Source organism: Portunus trituberculatus, chromosome 13 (assembly GCF_017591435.1).
Source record: "Portunus trituberculatus isolate SZX2019 chromosome 13, ASM1759143v1, whole genome shotgun sequence".
Classification (NCBI taxonomy): domain Eukaryota; kingdom Metazoa; phylum Arthropoda; class Malacostraca; order Decapoda; family Portunidae; genus Portunus; species Portunus trituberculatus.
This window is the reverse complement of record NC_059267.1, coordinates 8,646,781-8,659,280: the sequence shown is the minus strand read 5'-3', so window position 1 is coordinate 8,659,280 and position 12,500 is coordinate 8,646,781.

The following is a 12,500-nucleotide window of genomic DNA, read 5'->3' as shown; positions in this document are numbered from 1 at the left end:
CTACACCAGCCAGGCGTGTCACGTGCTAACCCGCCCGCCACGACCTTCCCTCACCGTCACTCCCGCTGACCGCTGCTCTCTCACACTCACTCCTGACTGCCTCACTTACTGTCTGCCTCAAGATACTTTCCTTACAACTTTTGGCAGCTTTGTTTCTCCTCCTCCTCCTCTTTGGGATTCGAAATAGGCTCTCTCTCTCTCTCTCTCTCTCTCTCTCTCTCTCTCTCTCTCTCTCTCTCTCTCTCTCTCTCATTCACTTAACTTTCACTGTTGCACGATTTTTTTTCTACATATTTTAGCATTTTTTTTATCCTTCTCCTCCTCCTACTCCTCCTCCTCCTCCTCCTCCTCCTCCTCCTCCTCCTCCTCCTCCTCCTCCTCCTCCTCCTCCTCCTCCTCCTCCTCCTCCTTTTAATCACACACACAGGCTCGTTAGGCCCAGTAGGGATGTTGCTGTCTCTTCTTTCCTTTGTATTCCTTTGTGTTCCTTTGTATTCTTTCCTCTCTCCTTGTGCCTCGAAGCTATCTCTCTATCCTATTGCAAAGTTAATCTAACCTAACCTAATCAATTCTAATTCAACCTAACCACTCTTACCTAACCTAACCTAACCTGATGTTCCCTACTCTATCCTTCACTCAACTGTCATTCATACACTTTACTTCACTACAACTTTGCCTGACTTTCCCATCACTTTTTCTTCCTCCTACTCCTCCTCCTCCTTTTCTTCTTATTCTTATTTTTATTATTATTATCATTATTATTATTATTATCATTATTTTTACTATTCCTCCTCCTCCTCCTCCTCTCCCTCCTCCTCATCCTCTCCCTCCTCCTCCTCCTCCTCCTCCTCCTCCTCTTCCTCCTCCTTCTCTTTCCCTTCTTCTTCCTCTTCGTCATTTTCTTCCTTCCCGTGACTCGAAACTGACAGTAACTCTCCCCTTTACTGACCCTTTCACTTAACTCCGTCACTGTTATCCAATACTTCTCTCGCCTACAATAAAAATCAAAATAATAATAATAATAATAATAACAATAACAACAACATGGCTACTTCCAAAAAAAATCATCAAATTTACACATTGAAATACCTTTATAAAGTATCTTCATCCTTCCCTTTCTGTCTTTGCCTTCCCTTCCCCTTCCTTCCTCAACCAGTGACAACGACCTCCCCTCCCTCTTGCGCTCTCTTTCCCCTCTCCCTCTCCCCTCACTTGCAGATAAAAGTAGCAGATGTGTTGATAAGACTGACGTGTGTCGCAGAGAGAGAGAGAGAGAGAGAGAGAGAGAGAGAGAGAGTGTGTGTGTGTGTGTGTGTGTGTGTGTGTGTGTGTGTGTGTGTGTGTGTGTGTGTGTGTTTGGGGGAGAAGAGGGAGAGGGCAGCGTGACAAAAGATTACAGAGCGATAACAACAAACGATATAGATTCTCTCTCTCTCTCTCTCTCTCTCTCTCTCTCTCTCTCTCTCTCTCTCTCTCTCTCTCTCTCTCTGCTATAAAACTCAACTAGGTATTGTAAATCTCTCTCTCTCTCTCTCTCTCTCTCTCTCTCTCTCTCTCTCTCTCTCTCTCTCTCTGTGCTATAAAATCCACCCAGGTATTGTAAATCATGCCTGTTTCTCTCTCTCTCTCTCTCTCTCTCTCTCTCTCTCTCTCTCTCTCTCTCTCTCTCTCTCTCTCTCTCTCTCTCTGACATTTACAAAGCTAAATATCACATTCTTTACGTCAGCGGTGAAGAGGAGGGAAGGAAGATAGAAGGAAAGAAAGAAGGGAGGCAGGAGAGCAACAAAAGAAGGAAGGGAAGGGAAGAAAAAAGAAGGGGAATAAAGAGATGAAGAGGGGAATAAGAGGGGAATAAATAGGGCACTGGATTCCCCTTGGTATTGTTATTCATTCGTCTATTGTTTTTATGTCGAGGGTTTGAGTGTTGCTTCATTTATACATATATTTATTTATCTCGCATTGTTATTTATTTCATTTCACTTCATATTCTTTATCTCATTTATTCATCTATCTCCTTTTTTTCATGATATTGTGAGTGTTATAAATTTGGGCACAGTTTTCTCCGTCTATACTTTCGAGAATGATCGAGTGTTATTTTACTTATAGTTTTCTAATTATCTTTCGTTTTATTTACTTATTTATCTATATATTCTTATGATACGTTACCTAATTATTTATTGTATTCATCTAATTACTAATCTGTTTTCTTCTGCTTCTAATAATGTGATAAAGTGCCAAGATTATTCCGCCTATACTAAAAGGTACCAAATCTTCTTCCTATTGTTACTGGATCCATCTTTTTGTATATTAAGAAGAATCGAGTCCCTTAGAATTACCTTCCAAATTTATTTTCATATTTCTTTTTATATTCCATTCGTTTATATTTATCTATTTTTTTACTGCACTTTCTAAATAAGTCAATGATTTTATTTGTGCGTTTTATATTTTTTTTTCTTTTTGCTATATTTTCTGTTTATTTCATCATTCATTCTTTTATTCATTTCTTATTGCCTTTCATTAGCAAAATCTTAGTGCAACAATTTCTTCAGGTCTTTTCTCCACGTTTGACTTTTCATTGCTTAAGTAAACGATTTTCTTTTTTATTCCTCATCATATTCTTTCAGTGCTTTTTTTTTTTTTAGTACATAGGTCACGTGATTTACGACTTTTTATTGACATATTATATGGGTAAACTTTATTTCTTCGCTTTACTTCTCTCTCTCTCTCTCTCTCTCTCTCTCTCTCTCTCTCTCTCTCTCTCTCTCTCTCGCCAGCACGTATTATTTCACTCATTAATTCATTAACTTATTATTTTTGCACTATTTTAGTCTAGGAATCTGCACTGGTTAATGGGCAAGTGAAATAAATATAATGCAAAAATGGAGTAACTTATTTTTTTAGACCTTCCATATATTTTTCTTTTACAGCACGTGTCATTTTATTCACATATCCATTTATTTATCATTTAGTTGCATGGTTTGAGTGAAGCCATCAGCAGTGCTTTATCACCACGTGGAGGGAATGTTTAGCCTCAGAGTATAGACGACACGAGTGTGAAGAGTTAAATCCACTTCCCTGGCGATTAGCTTTTGTTTTATTAGACTGCGGCGATGCACCACCACCACCACCACCACCACCATTATTACTGCTACTACCAACGCCATCACCACCACTACCACTCTTACTACTGCTGCTACTACATTCAAAACTACTACTACTACTACTATTACTACTACTACTATCGTCATTGCCATCACAACCACCCCCTGTTATTATGATCACTGCTATCACCACCATCACACACACACACACACACACACACACGTCTTTATTGTCGTTGTTATAATGGCTTGTAACACCTTAATGACCCTTATGTAGGCTAGGAAAGGCTGTCACACACACACACACACACACACACACACACACACACACACACACACACACACACACACACACACACACACATGAAAGGTAAATAAAGTAATCTTATCTCATCATAAACTATTTTTTATGTAAATTACGACCGAGAGAGAGAGAGAGAGAGAGAGAGAGAGAGAGAGAGAGAGAGAGAGAGAGAGAGAGAGAGAGAGAGAGAGAGAGAGAGAGAGAGAGAGAGAGAGAGAGAGAGGAAAGTTTGACCCCATAAATGTGTTTAAGCATAGAGATTGAAATGTCAGAGAGAGAGAGAGAGAGAGAGAGAGAGAGAGAGAGAGAGAGAGAATATCCGTTTAGCCCAATCTTCCCGAATCACGTGACTTTCTGCGGGAATTCAACTCACAAATTAATTCATACACACACACACACACACACACACACACACACACACGGCCACCACCACCACCACCACCACCAGATAACAGCAAATCGCCACAGGATATTTTGACTATAGCAGAAAGCAATGTTAGTTTGTCATTTTCACCACAGTATACTATTTAGGTCATTGTCACCACAGCACGTAGTTAGCGAGTCTCCACCACAGCAGTGAATGGCGTTATGACTCACTCCCACCACAGCAGGGAAAAATACAGTGTTATTATAGCTATTACATCGAAAATATAATACTGGTAAGTATGTAATTCATTTCCTAAGATGAACTAATAAATTAATTCAATATGTGTGTGTGTGTGTGTGTGTGTGTGTGTGTGTGTGTGTGTGTGTGTGTGTGTGTTTCGCCACCACCAATCAAAGACAAATCAGTTCAGAAAGTCACATCCTTCAAGAGAAAAAAAAAATGCCACACAATTTCAACCACCACAAAAAATGATGACATAATTTTCACACACAAACAATCAAACCAAACCAGTACATCATTTTCACCACACTCAAATATGCACCACGTAACAAATATTTTACTGTTATTTTTTTTCAACAGCACAGATTCACATCACAGCACCGGGGCCGCAGCACACACCACAGCACACCACAGCACAACACTACAAACGCCCGGACGGTACAGGGAAAAGAGGGAAGGGGAAACACATCACGGGACCATAAACACTAAGAAACAACACACAGATAGTTTAGCATGAGTGTTTCCCCGGCGAGGCTACGGAACACGACGCGGCATTACAGGCAGGGCGCGGGGAGCACAGCGTGGGAGCCAGGCAGCGAGGGGCGCGAGTGTGAGCCAGGCGGTCACCAGTGCCAATGTGTGCCAGCAGCGTGCCACCACCACCACCACCATCACCACCCCGCCACGCCACCTGCCCGTCACTCAGTAAGCGGCCTTATCTACGCCCCCATCTCTCCCCCTTCCCTCTCTCTCTCCCTCTCTTTTTCCCTCCCTCTATGCATGCTCTTCCTTGCTTTGTTTCCCTCCCTCTCTCCTTTCCTTCCTACTTTCCTTTCCTACTATCTTTCAATCTCTCTCTCTCTCTCTCTCTCTCTCTCTCTCTCTCTCTCTCTCATCTCTTCGCCCTCCTTCTCTCACTCTCTTCTTCCCTTCCTCTTTGCATGCTCTTCCTTGCTTTGTTTCCCTCCCTCTTTCCTTTCTTTCCTAGTTTCCTTTCAATATTTTTCCCCTCCCTCTCTTCTTCTCTCATGTTTCCCTCTCTCCCTTCCTCCTTTCCTCGTTTCCCTCTTTCAATGTATGTTCGTCCTTGCTTTTCTTTCCCTTCCTCTCTCCTTTCTTTCCTATTTTCTTTCAGTACCTATCTTTCTATCACTTTTCCTCCCTCTCCGTTCTTTTTTCCCTCTCAGCTGTTTCTCTCCCTTCCTCGTTTCTTTCTTTTTTCCATCCTTCTTCTATTCTTGTCTTCTATCAATTCATTTTTTCATTCCTTCATCCTTTCCTTCATGTTTCCTTTACTTTTTCCTCCTCTTAATCACTTTTTTTTCCTCCTTTTTATCCTTCCTTCTACTTTTGTTTCCTTTTTGTCTCTTTATTCTCTCCCTCCCTCCTTTCTTCATATATTTCCTCTCTCTCTCTCTCTCTCTCTCTCTCTCTCTCTCTCTCTCTCTCTCTCTCTCTCTAATACATCAGGTCAATTAGCTAGCCAGCGATTTTATCTCCGCGTACTTTTCCTTCCCTCCCTCCCTCCTTTCTTCCTCATTCCCTCCCTCCTTCCATCCTTCCTTCCTTCCTTCCTTCTTTCCCTCCCTCCCTGTCTTATTTCTCTTCCTACCTTCATTAGTCAATTAACAAGTGATCTTATTTCTCTCTCTCTCTCTCTCTCTCTCTCTCTCTCTCTCTCTCTCTCTCTCTCTCTCTCTCTCTGCTACCCATGAATACTCTATGATAGTAATAACTTTCAAGAATTGTTAGGTTACGTTATTTGTTTAGTAGTAGTAGTAGTAGTAGTAGTAGTAGTAGTAGCAGTAGCAGCAGCAGCAGCAGCAGCAGCAGCAGCAGCAGCAGCAGCAGCAGCAGCAGCAGCAGCAGCAGCAGCAGCAGCAGCAGCAGCAGCAGTGCTGCAGTTGCAGTGCAGTGGTGCAGCAGCAGCAGCAGCAGCAGCAGCAGCAGCAGCAGCAGCAGCAGCAGCAGCAGCAGTAGTAGTAGTAGTAGTAGTAGTAGTAGTAGTAGTAGTAGTAGTAGTAGTAGTAGTAGTAGTAGTAATTTATTTTTGTTGTTCTTGTATTAACAATTATTATTTTAATTTATTTTGGGTAATATTCCTAAAGTCTGCCAGATCTCTCTCTCTCTCTCTCTCTCTCTCTCTCTCTCTCTCTCTCTCTCTCTCTCTCTCTCCTCTAACGACCTATATTTCATCTTTCCTCCTTATCTTCCTCTATCTATCAGGACCCTTGTAATTCTCTCTCTCTCTCTCTCTCTCTCTCTCTCTCTCTCTCTCTCTCTCTCTCTCTCTCTCTCTCTCTCTCTCTCTCTGACCCTAACCTTCTTTCATCACTTTCATCTAGCTAATTGCTCTCTCTCTCTCTCTCTCTCTCTCTCTCTCTCTCTCTCTCTCTCTCTCTCTCTCTCTCTCTCTCTCTCTCTCTCTCAGCAACAGTAACAATAAAAGCAACAACAATACTATTACTAACAATACTAATATGTTTTGCTTATTCATACATTTATTCATTTACTTACTCATTTGCTCATATTTCTGCTATATTATCACTTATAATCTCCATCGTAACTTGAATATTATCCAAACACTTTTAATCAGCATAAGTAAACACAGATTTCTAAATGACACTATTTTTCTCATTTTCTTAATATCGTTACTGTTCTATCCAATTCACTGTTACCTAAACCACTACAACTAAAAACACAATACATGTTTTTTTTTTTTATCCAATTCACTATAAATTCCCCCACACACATTTTTTTCAATTTTCTTTTATTTTTCTTTCTCTTTATTTCATATTATTTACTGTTATTTAAACCACCACCACCATCACCACCACAACCACCACGCAATACTTAGACGGAACACACAACACGCAACACTAGCCTGGGAGATGATGGTGGAGGTGGTGGTGGTGGTGGAACACTATGAAACACCACAAAACACTACGGAACGCAACAGAAAAATAGAACTGGAACAGACTGGAACGGACTGAAACACTAAAAAATGAAACAGGAGTCAATGTTTCTGGAAGCTAAGGAAAGGACTGGAATGGAACAAAACATCCAGAAAACAAGTCATGAGTGAACTGGAACGATATGGAACAACGGAACGGAATGAAAGGATATGGAACACTGGAACGAAACAGGAGAGTGTGGAAAATAAAGGGAACGGACTGGAAAAAAATGGAACAATGATTGAAACTGGAAAAATGTGACAGGAAACAAGAGGAACGGAACAGAGATAGACAGACAGACAGAGAGAAGAAAGTAAAGAATGAAGGAGGGAAAAGAGATTAAGGAGCTTAAAAAAAGAGAGACGCTATGGAGAGGAAGAAAAGAAGGAAAACAGAGGAGGAAGAAGAGTGTAGGAAGAGAAAGAAGAGAAAAAGATGAAAAAAAAGAAAGAGGGAAACTGGAAGAACAGAAGAAGGAAAAGATAGGAGATACAAGAGGAAAAGGGAAGAAAAACGAGAAAAAAAGAAAAGATGAAAACTGGGGAAAAGGAAAAGACAACTGGAATAACAAAGAGAGGCGAATGGAAGAGAGAGATAGAAGAGGAAAAGGGAAGAGGAGGATGAGGAAGAGAAGGAGGAAGGGGAAGAGGGAGGTAGGGTACAGCAGTACACAGCAGGACACAGCAGGGGGGGAGACACAGCAGCAGGGAGCTTGGACCCCTCTATATGACCACCACCACCACCGCCATCACCACCACCCCAACAACAATAACAACAACAACAACAACAACAAACTTCGCTCTTCCACACTTTTTTTCCTCCTCCTCCTCCTCCTCCTCCTCCTCCTCCTCCTCCTCCTCCTCATTCTCTACCTTCTCCTCCTCCTCCTCTATCACCACCACATCCACCTCCACCACTGCCTCCACCAAAACTAAATTCTTCACTACCACCACCACCATCACCTCCACCTCCCCACCACCACCTGCTCCTCCTCCTTCTCTTCCTTTAAACTATTACCACATCCACCCCCGCCTCCGCCTCCGCCTCCGCCTCCTCCTCCTCCTCCTCCTCCTCCTCCTCCTCCTCTTCCTCCCCCTCAACAATCTCCACCATCTCTCTCTCTCTCTCTCTCTCTCTCTCTCTCTCTCTCTCTCTCTCTCTGGCTTTCGCTCACTCACGCACGCTATCTTTTCGCTCACAGGCGCGTTAGTGGCGCGGCGCACGCAAAAGGAAGAAGCAATAATGACAATAATGAAAATAGTGAATGAGAAACGAAAGGAAGGAGGAGGAGGAGGAGGAGGAGGAGGAGGAGGAGGAGGAGAAAGAAGAGGATGGTGTAGTAGTAGTAGTAGTAGTAGTAGTAGTAGTAGTAGTAGTAGTAGTAGTAGTAGTAGTAGTAGTAGTAGTAGTAGTAGTAGTAGGAACAAAAATAATAACAATAATAATAATAATAATAATACAACAACAACAACAATACAACAACAACAACAACAACAACAACAACAACAACAACAACAACAACAACAACAACAACAACAACAACAACAACAACAACAACAACAACGTTAAAAATTTCTGCTCCATATTTTTTTCTTTTTTTCTTTCCAGAGAGCGTCAGTTTCAAGGTCAGTTAGTGTTGGTCAGCTGAAGTCAAGCCTGGTGAGGTCAGATTAGGTGAGATTAGGTCAGGTCAACCCAATCACGCAAGAGACAAGACCTAAGAAAGATGTGATTGGAGGGCAGTGTGTGTGTATAGAACACACACACACACACACACACACACACACACACACACACTCATAACCTTAATGAAACACAAATAACAGAACACAATTAAATATACAAGTTAATTATTGTATTTTTATCTCCTCCTCCTCCTCCTCCTCCTCCTCCTCCTCCTCCTCCTCCTCCTCCTCCTCCTCCTCCTCCTTTTTCTCCTCTTCACTACAAAGTCACTGGTTCTTTTTAAGATTATCTAAAAAAAAGTGCAGTAGTAGTAGTAGTAGTAGGTAGTAGTAGTAGTAGTAGTAGCAGCAGCAGCAGCAGCAGCAGCAGCAGCAGCAGCAGCAGCAGAAGAACAGTAATGGTGGTGGTACTAGTAGCAGCAGAAAAAGAAGAAGAAGAAGAAGAAGAAGAAGAAGAAGAAGAAGAAGAAGAAGAAGAAGAAGAAGAAGAAGAAAGAAGAAGAAGAAGAAGAAGAAGAAGAAGAAGAAGAAGAAGAAGAAGAAGAAGAAGAAGAAGAAGAAGAAGAAGAAGAAGAAGAAGAAGAAGAAGAAGAAGACGAAGAAGAAGAAAAGTTACACATTACCACCTCTACTATCACTAAGACTATCATAACAACAACAACAACAACTACTACTACTACTACTACTACTACTACTACTACTACTACTACTACTACTACTACTACTACTAGTACTACTACTACCACCACTACCCGTAAAACCCGTCTTCGCGTCGTGGGAGGAGGAGGAGGAGGAGGAGGAGGAGGAGGAGGAGGAGGAGGAGGTTTGCATGCAAGACGCTACGGGAAATATTGACCAAATCTTTAATCTTTTGACACCGGCAGAGAGAGAGAGAGAGAGAGAGAGAGAGAGAGAGAGAGAGTGTTTGGTATATCAACTACAAAAACTTTCACTACAACTTCATCCTGTCTCTTTTATCACTTTAAGAAGAAAAGACGAGAGAGGGAAGAAGAAGAAGAAGAAGAAGAAGAAGAAGAAGAAGAAGAAGAAGAAGAAGAGGCCAGAGAGTAGAGACAGGAGGACGGGAAGAATTTATAAGCGACTGGAAGAGCTGAATGGGACGGGAAGGGCTGGAAAGAATGGGAATTAGCTAAGATAGATGGAAAGTGGCTGGAATTTTCAAGAACAGCCTGGAAAGGAAAGAGAAACACTGAGAGGGACTGGAAAGGGATGGAAAAAATATCTAAAAGGGTCTGGAAGGCTTTATAATGCTTAAAACTGGACGAAAAACGGTCTGGAATATGAAAGAAGCCCCTGTAAAAAAAAATAAAATGACTGAAAGAGACTGGAAAGGTATGACAAACAGCTGGAGAGGGACAGGAAGGCTCTGGAAGATTTAAGGATATCTTCCAAAAGATGGGGGAAGTGTGGAAGGGCCTGGAAGGGTAGGAATTAGCTAGAATAGATGGAAAGTGGCTTGAATTTTCAAGGAGTGCCTGAAAAAGAAAGTGAAGAGACTGATATATCATGGAAATGACTAAAGACGGTATGAAAATCTTAAGAATTGACGATAAAAGAACTGGAATCATTGAAAAATACCCGGAAAAGAGAGGGACAGACTGGGAGAGACTGAAAAGATATGACATGCAGCTGGAAAGGGACGGGAATGCTCTGGAATGCTCATGAACGAACTGAAAAAGGAAAAGAAAGACTGGAAGAGGTTGGAAAGGAACGAGCAATAGCCAGAAGGGACAAAAACGATTTGGAACATGTAAGAACGGACTGAAAGATATAAAAGAAAGCTGGAAGAGTCAGGAAAGCTATCAAAAATAACTAAAACAGATAGATACACGCTGAAATCTTCAAAAAAAGGGAATGGAAAGGGAAAAAAATAAATGGGGGAGGCTGAAAAGGATGAGGACCTGGAAGAAAAGTTTAAGAACGGATGAAAAATCAAGAAGACTGAAAGAGGCTGGAAATTCATGACAAACAGACAGAAGAGATGGAAAGATTTAATTCCTTCAGTACCATGACGTGTTTCCAAATTCATTCTGGTTACTATCTGGTGATCTTACACAGCTTCAAAAACTCATGTGGGGATTAAAATAGTGAAGACTGTGGCCATTAACGTTCTGACCTCCATAGGCCCTTCCTAATGTAAAAAAAAAATCGTCTAATCATACCCAAAACGTAAGATAAAAATGTGTCCCAGGACTGGAGGGGTTAAGAAAGGCCTGGAAAAGATGAAAGGCAGTAAGATGCAGAGAAGAGATGAGAAGCACCTTCAATAATCAGAAAAAAAGTGGAGACCAACAAGAAGGATTTGGAGTGTGTTTAAGAGGGATATATTGCCAATAGAAAGACTGGAGTAGAAAGAGAAATCTGGAATGAAATAGAATAGACTGGAATAGACAATATGACGCTGGAAATTACATGCACTGGAATGTGAGAAACCAGGAGATAAGAAGGAAGAAACGGATTTAAAAGGAAGTAGAGACTGCAAATGCCTGTAAATTCTTAATAGGGTTTTGGAATTGATAACAGAACGTTGGAAATTGTATGGAATGGAACGCATAAGACTGGAAGGAGGCAGAAATAAACTGAAAATGCCTGGAATATCTTAAGAGAATGCAGAGACTGCAAAAGGACTGGAAGGTAAAGTACAGGACAAATTGGAACGAAGCCTGGAAGACTTAAAAACTTGGAATAGACTGAAAGAAAAATAGAAAAGATAGGACTACGTAACTCACACTCTCTCTCTCTCTCTCTCTCTCTCTCTCTCTCTCTCTCTCTCCTGTCATTATTTTTAAGAGATTCTGCGTGTAGCACGAGACTCCTCCTCCTCTTCCTTCACCTTCACCTCCACCTCCACCTCCTCCTCCTCCTCCTCCTCCTCTCCTCCTCCTCCTCTTTCCCCTTCCTTTCTCCCCAACGCAGAGAAGTACAAAATATTCAATTTTATTTTCTTCTAATCCTTCTCTTCTATCTCTGTTCCCTCTTTCATCTTTCCTGTCTCCTTATTTTAATTTACCTTCTCTCTCTCCGTCCTTTATCTTTCTCCCTTCTTCCTTCTCTCTCCTTTTTTTTCCCCTTTTTCTCTCCATTCTTTCTTCTTCTTCCTCTTCTCTTCCATTTCTTCGTCTTTCCTACTCTCTCTCTTTTCTTTTATTCCTTTTTCCTCCATTCCTCCCCCTTTCCTCCTCTTCTTTATCATTATCATTTCCCTTCTCCGTCCTTTCTTCTTTTCTTCCATTCATCCTTCTATCTTTTGCCTCTTGTCTTTCCTTCCCCCTTCCCCCTACTCCTCCGTTCCTCTCTTCCCTCCTCTTCTTCCTACATTTTCCTTCTTCCTTCCCCTTTCTTCCTTCTTTTCTTCTATTGGGCCTCATTATTCTCTCTTTTCCTTTCCTTCCCCTTCCCCTCCTCCTCCTCCTCCTCCTCCTCCTCCTCCTCCTCCTCCTCCTCCTCTTCTTCTTCCTCCTCTTCCCCTCTTCAGTTGAAAGGAACGTCACTAGTATTAAAAAATCGTCAGGCAATAGAGGAGGAGGAGGAGGAGGAGGAGGAGGAGGAGGAGGAAGAGGAGGGGCAGGAGGAGGATGGATGGATGGATGGAGGAGACAATGACGACAAAGAAAGCTAGGAGGAGGAGGAGGAGGAGGAGGAGGAGGAGGAGGAAAAAAAAAAACAATAGACATGTCGACTCAAACGGAGAAGAAGAAGAAGAAGAAGAAGAAGAAGAAAGATAAGGTCGACACAATTAATAAGACTCTAAGGAGGTCACAGATAAGACAACCCACTGTTCTATTAACTCTTATCCTTTCTTTCTTCATTCCTTCATTCATTCATTCT